This window comes from Coenobita brevimanus, chromosome 109, assembly GCF_032717465.1.
Source record: "Coenobita brevimanus isolate Jiangsu-jjx chromosome 109, ASM3271746v2, whole genome shotgun sequence".
NCBI classification, from domain to species: domain Eukaryota; kingdom Metazoa; phylum Arthropoda; class Malacostraca; order Decapoda; family Coenobitidae; genus Coenobita; species Coenobita brevimanus.
In genome coordinates, this window is record NC_137062.1 from 27,039,910 (window position 1) to 27,049,937 (window position 10,028).

Here is a 10,028-nt window from a genome sequence, read left to right on the forward strand (position 1 = left end):
GGTGGGTTGCACAGCCAGATTCAATTTCAGAAATGAAAGAGAGATGATGATTAAAAATAAAAAGATATGCCCAATAATAGTAAACGAAAACAAAGCAGCCTTTCAGTTGGAAATAAGGAACAGATTTCAGGCTCTAAGTAATGCTGAATGTGACATTGATGAGTTGAATGACAGACTAACAAAAGTGCTAAGGGAATCGGCAGAGGTAGTAGGAAAACCTAATACAGCCAAAGCCAAGAAGTATTCAGAAAAGATACTTGAGCTTATGAAGAAACGAAAGGAATTGAAAGTAAAGGGGGAAAAAAAGACGAAATAGAACGAGCAGAATTAAATAAGCTTATCAACAAAAGATAAAGAGAAAAAGAATGAGAAACATGGGTCAGATCAAATAAACCATCAAAAATGGAAAAAGTCTGAAACAGGTCGGAAGCAAAGTGGCACTAGGAATGCAACAAATGACATCACTGAAAGAAAAAAACGGTGAAATCATTAAATGCAGAGATAAGATGGTGAAGAGAGTTGAAGAATTTTACAAAGAATTGTATGCATCAAAGGCAGTAGTACCAATAGCTAACTTTTCAATTGACAAGTGAAATACCTGAGGTAACTCCAGACGAAGTAAATATTTGCCTTAAAAATATGAAAAGAGGGAAGGCTCCGGGAGAAGATGGAATAGTAGCAGATTTACTGTTGGATGCCGGAGTAGAAGTACAAAATAGGCTTGCTCACTTATTTACCCACTATATAAAACAGAAGAAAATTCCCAAAACATGGTGTAATGCAATAGTTATTTTACTCTACAAGAAAGTGACTCAAAAGATCTTAATAACTATCGACCCATTAGCTTATTATCAGTCATTTACAAACTCTTCACTAAAGTCCTTACAAACAGAATAACAACAATTTTGGAACCAGCTAATATAAGAAATATATATAGCAACTGTGCTTAGGTTTTGTTGATTACGAAAAGGCTATCGACTCAGTGGAGCACATAGCATTTATAAATTCATTGCGAGAACAAGGAGCGAATGAGAACATTGTAAACCTGCTCGAAAACATATATGAAGAGGGAAATGCTACAGTTAAATTACATAAAAACTCAGAAAAAATTAAGACTGAGTAGGGCGTGCGTCAAGGAGATACAATTTCACCAAAATTATTTACAGCATCCCTAGAGAGTATTTTCAGAAAGCTAGAATGGGAAAATAAAGGAGTTAACATCGATGGAGAAAAGCTAAACCATTTAAGATTTGCAGATGACATTGTCCTAATATCAGAAACAGCGGAGGCATTGCAAGAAATGTTAAATGACCTGAACAGAGAAAGTCTGAAAGTAGGACTGAAGATGAACCGAAGGAAAACTAAAGCAATGTTTAATCCACAAACACCAAAGAGCGTCATCAGAATAAGCGATGAAATTCTTGAAGAAGTTGAGGAGTTCAACTACTTGGGACAAGTACTAAAATTAACGAAAGATCATGATAACGAAATAAAAAGACTCCTTACAATTGGATGGAAAGCTTTAGGTAAACATAGATACATTATGAAAAGTAGCTTGCCAGTTTGTATGAAACGAAAGTATATAACGAATGCATTATTCCAGCTATGGCGTATGGGTGTGAGACCTGGAAACTGACAAAATCTTTGGAAAATAAATTAATTCGTTCTCAGAGAGCAATGGAAATGTCAATGTTGGGAATATCTTTAAGAGACAGGAAAAGATCAACTTGGGTGAGAGAGCATACTACAGCAAAGATATTGTGGGGGTTATAAAGGAACAGAAATGGAGGTGGGCAGGCCATATAGCAAGAATAAGGCATAACCGATGGAGCAAGAGGCTTACTGACTGGACACCAAGAGAATGTAAGCGTAGCAGGAAAAGGCCAGACAGGAGATGGAGAGATGAGATAGAGAAATTTGCAGGGAAAACGTGGCAAAGATTGGCTCAGTCAAGGAATTCGTGGAAAAGGCTAGGGGAGGCCTTTGTTCAGCCACTAGTTATGGCTGATGATGATGATTTATATATATATATATATATATATATATATATATATATATATATATATATATATATATATATATATATATATATATATATATATCTGGTACGTGAGTGCATTCACCATCCACTCACTCGATGTAGTGCTCCTATCGTATGTCTGCCATTTCCTCTCCATCCTGCTTTCCTTGCATCCTTTTCTGTCTTTCATTCTTTCCTCGTCCTTCTGCCTACGGGTGACTTTACACTCCCTCTTCTCTCATTCGTTCCTTCATTCCTTCCTCCTCCTTCTGCCTGTGGGTTATATGATTACCACCCGGGACTAGGCAAGTTGGTCCTGACATGTATGATGAGAGTAACCTGTCTCACTCATCTCTGAGTGGCATTACGTGAGTAATAAACCTCAACCATCCTATGGATATAAACCTTCACCAGCTAAGTTCGACTGGAGCGCTGTAACTTTCCACTAAACCACCAGGCGCCAAAATTTGGTCATATGGTTACCACCCAGCATAGTAAATCGTATCCTGGCGTACAGGAAACCACTTGGCTTGTCACTCAGTGTAGAGTCACCCACAGGCAGAAGGAAGAGGAAAGAATGAAGGAAAGAGAGAAGAAGGAGTGTAAAGTCACCCGTAGTCAGAAGGACGAGGAAATAATGAAGAAAAACTTAAGAGGATGCAAGGAAAAAAGGATGGGGGAGAGGAAAGGGCAGACATCCGATAGCACCACTACATCGAGTGAGTGGATGATGAGTGCCCACACCTACCACAATATATATATATATATATATATATATATATATATATATATATATATATATATATATATATATATATATTTTAAACAGAAAGGTAACATTTCAGGCATATATTCATCAAACTTTATGGAACAGTTCACAAACCATATGGATGATTAAGTACACAAGCTGATACTGCAGTAAAGAAGGATACAAAAGCCTTGAGTATTGGGGCTTGTATGTCCTTGTTGCTGGCAATGATGTATGTCGGGGGTGACGCAGCCTGAGGAGTAACTTCAGTTTGCCGGGGTTTTGTATTCAAACTATTGTACTTGAGTGATCGTAAAAACCGCATATTTTTGGGTGAAAACGATAATATATGAAACCAAGATAAATGTATTCTGAGTCTGTTGGTAAATACAACCAATTGTTTCTATAATTCGGGAATTATTTCAGAGGACGAAAAAATGCGACATAGAAAAAAAAAAGAAACCTGGTACTAAAAGAGAAGGCGAATTGGTATATATATATATATAATCACGTGAGTTGAGCTGGCATATGAGGTTTTTACTGGACTAACTTTCGTTTGATCATGGGGTCATCGGAGAAAAAAAAAAAAAAAAAAAAAGGGTTAGAAATGATCTTATTTTTTATCTGTATGACAAATTCGGAGAAGTGCAGGTTCGGCTTTATATTTCAATAATACCCGTGGTCTAAGTACCAACTTGATTTCTGTTCATTTTTTTCTCCAGTCTGTATCCCGTGTAGCCTTAGTCCTCATAGAACCCCAAATCTCACCCTCTACTGAAATATCCCCATTTTCCTGGTTACCATCTCACAAACTTCCCTTACAAGGACGGCACCTGTTTTTATCTGAAATCTGAATTTGCAGTTCACACTGTTTTGAACTTCACTTCACCTGATTTTGACTAATCACTATATAAAATATATTATTTAAATAATACCAAGTATATCTGTGTAGTCAATCGTTCCCCCGCTGCTTCTTCAGAACCCAGTGTATTTGACTCCTTTTCCGCACAGTTGACTAACCTCAACCTCACCCTTGGCACTGAAATTACCGTTTTGGACTTTTTTAACATGCATAATGTGGAATGGTTATCGCATTCTGCCAGCACTGACGATACTGGTCTAGACTGAGAGCTGTTTGCAGAATAGTTTAATCTCAAGCAGTTGGTACTGCAACCAACCAGAATACCAGATAATGCTAACCATAACGCCTTTCTTTTCGATCTATACCTGACAAATTATCCAGATCAAGACTTGATAGACGTACTGTCACCACTTGGATCCTCCGACCACAGTCTCATCAAAGCCTCATTGGTCGGTTCCCGAGACGTCTCCATTCTGAACAAGATGGTGATAGAGCAGACTGGGATGGATATAGGAATTATCTTGCTGGTTGTGGAGGCAACCTTCATTCTGTAATATCTGCTGAGGATCCGGTTTTAGATTACCATATGAAGATCACTGTCATCATCTGTGGACCATTGTATTTTGAGGCAACCTGATGCATTGCTGGCATGTGACCACAGAGACTGCTGGTTGGCAGCTCTGTTACCCATATTTTCTTTGAAAAGGAACTGACTGGCATCTTGGAACGATGGTAACTGTGGTCTTTGGACTGCGATGTTTGCAAGTCTTTCCAGGTGACCTCTTTCAGTGCTTGGTTCTCTGAGGTGAGCAGCTTGAAAGTTGTGTTAATCAGGAATATATCCAAATCCTCCACTGTGAGTGGGGTTGCACAGGACCCTGCTTGACTGCTTCCAAACAGATATTCATTTGATGCCTGGGCCTGTAGGGAGGAAGTCTTGTTCATGAGTGTTCTTAGTGCATTATTAAGGTGCTTCCAGTCTGCTTTCCTGAGCTGACATTCTCACATGGTAAAAATAGCAGAGGTCCTGACAAAGGATTTTAGGGCACAATGCATTGCTGTTAAGAACAGTCTACTTATGACAGGTCTCAGGGCAGATGAAATCCAAAGGGTCTCACCAAGAATGTTATGGGTTCAGCATCTCTTTTGCCAGTAAGTGACTAGCCATTTATAAAGTGATATTCCATGTTCCCCTTGGTGCATGTCGTGAGGCATGGAGGGCAGAGCATTTGGCTGAGTTCAGGGACAGACCAAGGGAGGCACAGATGTTGAAAGATGGTGACAGCAGGTGTTGATGGATGTTCATTTCACGTGTGATGATGACGATGCCATCCATGCAGGCCAGGCAAGGGCTGGTATGTGCAGTGTCTAAATGTAGTCCTTCTTGTGTGATAGGATGTAGGAGGGGTTCATTGGTAATATTGAAGAGAAGCTTGGGCACGCTTGTCTTACCCCATGCTGCACTGGGATTTCTTGGGTGTCTCCCTTAGCTGGTTGAAACTGTCTGGTGCAGTCTGTCAACAGGTCCTGAACTACTGCAGGAAGTTGTGATCTAGCTCCCATTTGGTTGAGGGATGCCTTTATTAAAAAGTGAGAGACTGATCCAAAGGTATCAGCAATGTTGAGGAAGGCAATGCACAAATCTTGCTGTTCAAGTTTGGCATTGTCGAGGTAATCCTGGAGCAGGTATTTGTGTTTCAGCACTCCATCAGCAGAGAGGGAACATTTCTGGCCTGGGTTAGAATGTCACTGTCGATGCAACAGGTTTTAAAGCGCGCCATAAGACGTCCAGTATTTAACAGTGTTGCACAGTGTGATGTTCCTTCAGTTTATGTTGTTTTTGTCACCAGACATGGGTATGAGGATAGGTTAAGACGACTTCCAAGCCTGTGGTATCTTTTTGACTGCCCTGCTTCCAGGGTCAGCCTTCTTCCACTGATGGTAGGAGATGCCATATTTCCCAGTAATGTGTTTTCATCTGCTGACTTTCTGTGATCGACCTCTTCTACAGAAAATAGAGTGACATCCACCTGGGGTAAGCACTTTGCGGGAGGGGAGAGGTAGCTTACTGTGTTCACCTGCAGGTCTACAACCTTCATTCTTTCAGTGAAGTGTTTTTTGATGACTTCCCTCGGAATCCAGAATGTCCTTCTAGCCCCGTCATTGTAAGACAGATTGCCCTGTATTTTTTTTTTTTTCCCTGTATATTCGTTGGCTTGTCTTGCAGTCACAGATATCTGTGGGACTCTTCTTCTGTTGCTGGTACTTCTTGATGATGATGGATGTTGTTTGGACATGCTGGATTATGATGCCCAGAAGGCTTTCAGATGCTTTCCAGTCTTGTGTGCCGATGAGTTTGTTTACCATTGGGTAGAGATTCCCCAGTAACCAGTCCTACTCTGCAGGGTCATTCTTCTCACCCTGGTTCTCTTCTGCCTCAGAGTTGTCCTCTTCCACTGCTCCTACTGTGACACTGACACTGACACTTGAGATGAGTGGTGTGTTTGGTTTTGCAGGTTGTGGTTGCAGGTCTTGAGTTTTCCCTGCATGGTGAATGCTGTTTTGTGAACATAGATGGTCACTTTGGTGTATCTGTCATTGTGAATGGGTGTTTTTTTGGAGGATCTCCCAGCCTCTGGCAAGCTGTTTCATAAATTCAGGTGTTTCAAACCCATCATAGCTTTCATCAGTTCTAGCTTCATTCACCAGGATCTGGCAGGCTGCAGGTAGGGGGGGGGGGGAGAACTTACTGCTGTGGGTTGATAGCACTCCCTGGGTGGGTGGGGTGCTTTCGTGAGATGCTGAGGGTAGTTGTCCATTATCCTGAGGAGGAGCTGGGGAAGGAAGGGAACTCTGAATTTTCATTCGATGTTCCCCCTTGGGTGGCAGTGGGGGCAGCCGGTCCCTATTGGTCCACCAGGCATGGCACACGTGCTTCTTCTGGTGGCTGTGTAGGCGTTTTCTAGATGGGAAAGACTCTGGAAAATGTGTGTTTAAATACTTGGGCAGAGTGATGATTAAGGATGGAAGTTTAGAGGATGAAGTGCCTGAAAGGGTGCAGTATGGAAGAAAGGTTGCTGGTTCCTTGAAAGTAGTAATTAGCAACAGGGAAGTGAGCATGGAATTTAAAAAGTCGCTGCATGAGAGTATCACGATACCAACTTTAATGTATGGAAGTGAAGCTTGGACCTTGTTGGAGGGACACAGGTCAAGAGCGAGAGCAGTGGAAATGACTTATTTGAGAGGAGCATCTGGAGGTGAAGCTTGGACCTTGTTTAGATGTAGCTTTAGGAACTGTCTGGCATTTGACCAATTCAGGATCGAGGTTGACCACCCACAGCCATGGTTACCATGCTTAGGCTCAGTATAGTTAAATGTTGTTGGAGAAGGAAACCATATTCTTATAAGATCGGTCATCATTTGTGACAAGCATATTTGTTCAATGTCTTGTTGAGCTGGCTGGGTGGTGATGTTAGCTTTCTGCCTAGCAATCGGGACTTGAAGCGAGCTGTTTGTGTCATCTTGGGATGTGAGCTGAGTTAGGTGGGGACCAGTATGCCAGTGGAAGTCGTCCTGGCTTCAACTGCCTGATGCCTCAGGACTCAATTATATTTGTGAAGGGGGGTTACCAGTCTGCTTGCAGATATGGTCCTAGTGTCTGCTTGCAGATACCCCAAGACTCCATTGTGGGGAGGGAGTGGGAGCCCTCGCCAGTCTGCCGATGGAACAATATCCCTCTTTCTCACATTTAAATAATTAATATAATGGATTATTCTCCCCCGAGGGAGTGGACTGATCCCAGACGTACTGCAATATCGGGCAATTCCGTGGAAGAGGTGATGCACGCCCCTAACGCTTGGTCCAAAAATAAGATTTATATCGTAGATTCCACGTGGGGATCGTATCAGATAATAAGCTGATGATATCTCTCCCTCTCTCTCTCTCTCTCTCTCTCTCTCTCTCTCTATTTAATGGAGGAAAATGTTACGAAACTTTAAAGGAAAATGGCATTTACATTTAGCATTACCGGGAGGTTATAATATTGTTATATAAAGATGTCAAAATGTCAAGACACTATATTCACATTAAAATGCGGAGTGCGACACCTAAGGTTGCTTCACTCCCGACAAAGAGTACTAGCGGCAACAAGGGCATATGAGACTGGCATAAAGCATGGCTTGTGTATCCTTTTTCACTGCAGTACCATTTAGTCTACATAACTGTTCATATTCTATGTGAATTATTCGACAAAATTTGATTAATATCTAGCTGAAATATTACATGATAGTTGGAAATTATGCACGGTACCCTAGTGTGTTCACAAATAATGTAAGTTTCATTGTTCCCGTTATAGAGAGACTGGGGCACATTGAAGCTCAATACTTTGCGTTTTAGTGGAAATAGCTTTTGTTTCTAACTTATTATAAAGAAAAAAGAGAAAAAGCTAGTTTTCTAGCTAATGACAACACCGGCTTTAAATTATGAAAACAGGGAATGGTAACAGTTCATCATTTTGAGGTAGTGGGTATTCCTTGTTTCCTTTTGTGTGTTTCACGAATTTGACAGCGACTTTAAATACAATAAATGTTTTTTGATAGAAAATGAACCATATTAAATAGAATTATCTTGTATGGATATCATATGAGGTTCAGTACGACAATTTAGATAAATAATTCCTAATATGAGCAAGTAAATGCATTATGGGTTAGTATGAATTCTCTGCAAAGAATAGACAAGAGATATATGGTGAATCTTAATGAATATTCAAGGACTATAGCCATGAGAAGCAGACCAAATAAAATGCTGCATTGAAAAATAAATCTGTCCGTCTATTGCCGGACGCCCTAATCCCGTAAGGGGTGGCCGCAAACAAATCGGCTCCATGTTGCCCAGTCCCCCGTCATTTCACTGCCCTGCTCCCAATTGACACCCCCCTCTCATATACCTCTCCACTCCATCCCTCCATCTCAACCTCGGCCTCCCCCTCCCTCTCCTCCCCTCCCCCTCACTCATATACATTCTCCTCGTCAGTCTCTCACTCTCCATCCTCTCCACATGACCAAACCACCTCAGTGTGTTCCTCCTAACGCTTCCTGTCACAAAAACAGTCAGGTCAGTTCTTAGTTGAAGCCTTGAAGGATAGGGCGGGTGGTGTTGGCTTGCAGGATAGCATACTTACCTGGCACAGGAGGTAACGTGATCACGAAGGTGGTTCTCGCACTGACCCCTGTGATTAACCCAAAGGTGGTTAATGTGAGTGCGCAGCTTTTGGTAGCGGGGAACTGCGTTCACACTATCCCTAACATACATACTGTATAAACTACATGTAGTTTTAATGTGGGATACTAGTCCAGCATGGAAAGTTTTGTATTCTGAAGCAAGCACTTTGTGTGTCAGTGTTCCTCATCACAGAAGGACACATAAAAGCCATAAAGGAACTTTAAAAAGGTGCAAGCATAGCCTGCAGGGCAATTTTTCTCCTACTGAAACATTTCAGAGCAAGTATAGGAGTATTGGGTATCAGTGAGTGATATCACTGTAAATGCTGACCAGTCTGTTAAAAGCCAAGGCCTGCTGCACTATTTATAAAGCCAGTTCCATACTCTGTATACTTACTGGTATATGGTAGGTAGTTTTGCCACTTGGATTTTGAACCCCTAACATTGGGCACAGATGCAGGTTGAAGGGCAAGCATATAACTACTTAGTCACCATGGCTCGATCAACTGGCTACCAGGCACGTACACAGGTACAATACACCACAACCGATTCTTGAGCATCTGCCCGCTTGCCCTCCTTGGGATAAGTGGCTTTTTTGAAGAAGGATGTTTTTTAAAGCATGACTCGATCAGTCATGCACATCATTACATATCAAGTCCACTCATTCTCCAACCAAGCTTGTCCAGTTGGACCCCTGTGAATCAAGGTGAGCCTCGTTACTTCGTAACGTCGAACCATCAAACCGTCAAAAGAGGCGGTTAAAGAAGTGGGTGTGGTATGCATAGGAACTGATGGGATTGGGTAGAATTCTAGTGGACCGGGGACTCAGGCAGGAAAGCATACCTGGCGATTACGAATGTTGTACAGTGAAAATTAATTTCGGATTATCCTCGAATAATAAAAGTGACACGAGGGTAAAGAAATGGGAAATAGTTTATTACAATAAATGGTTAAAAATGTAACTAAATACATGTACAAGAGCCACTTGAGAAAAAAATAGTTTGGCATATACATGTTTATAAGAGGCAAAGAAGGTCAGCCTTTGTTTTAGCCTTCAGCAAGGACGACGTGAACATTTTTTTTTCGGAGCACATGCCCCACCAACCCGTAAAAGCCTGTACGAGTACACGTAACTGCTGACTACAGCCATGAAGTACACTTTCCTCGATGTTAGCTGTT

The 10,028-nt window shown here is 41.5% G+C and overlaps 1 pseudogene; it reads left to right on the plus strand.

Annotated features, from left to right (window-relative positions):
- Nucleotides 1-8,801: 8,801 nt before the first annotated feature.
- On the plus strand, nucleotides 8,802-8,933 carry LOC145417235 (U1 spliceosomal RNA; annotated as a pseudogene).
- The last annotated feature ends 1,095 nt before the right edge of the window (nucleotides 8,934-10,028 follow it).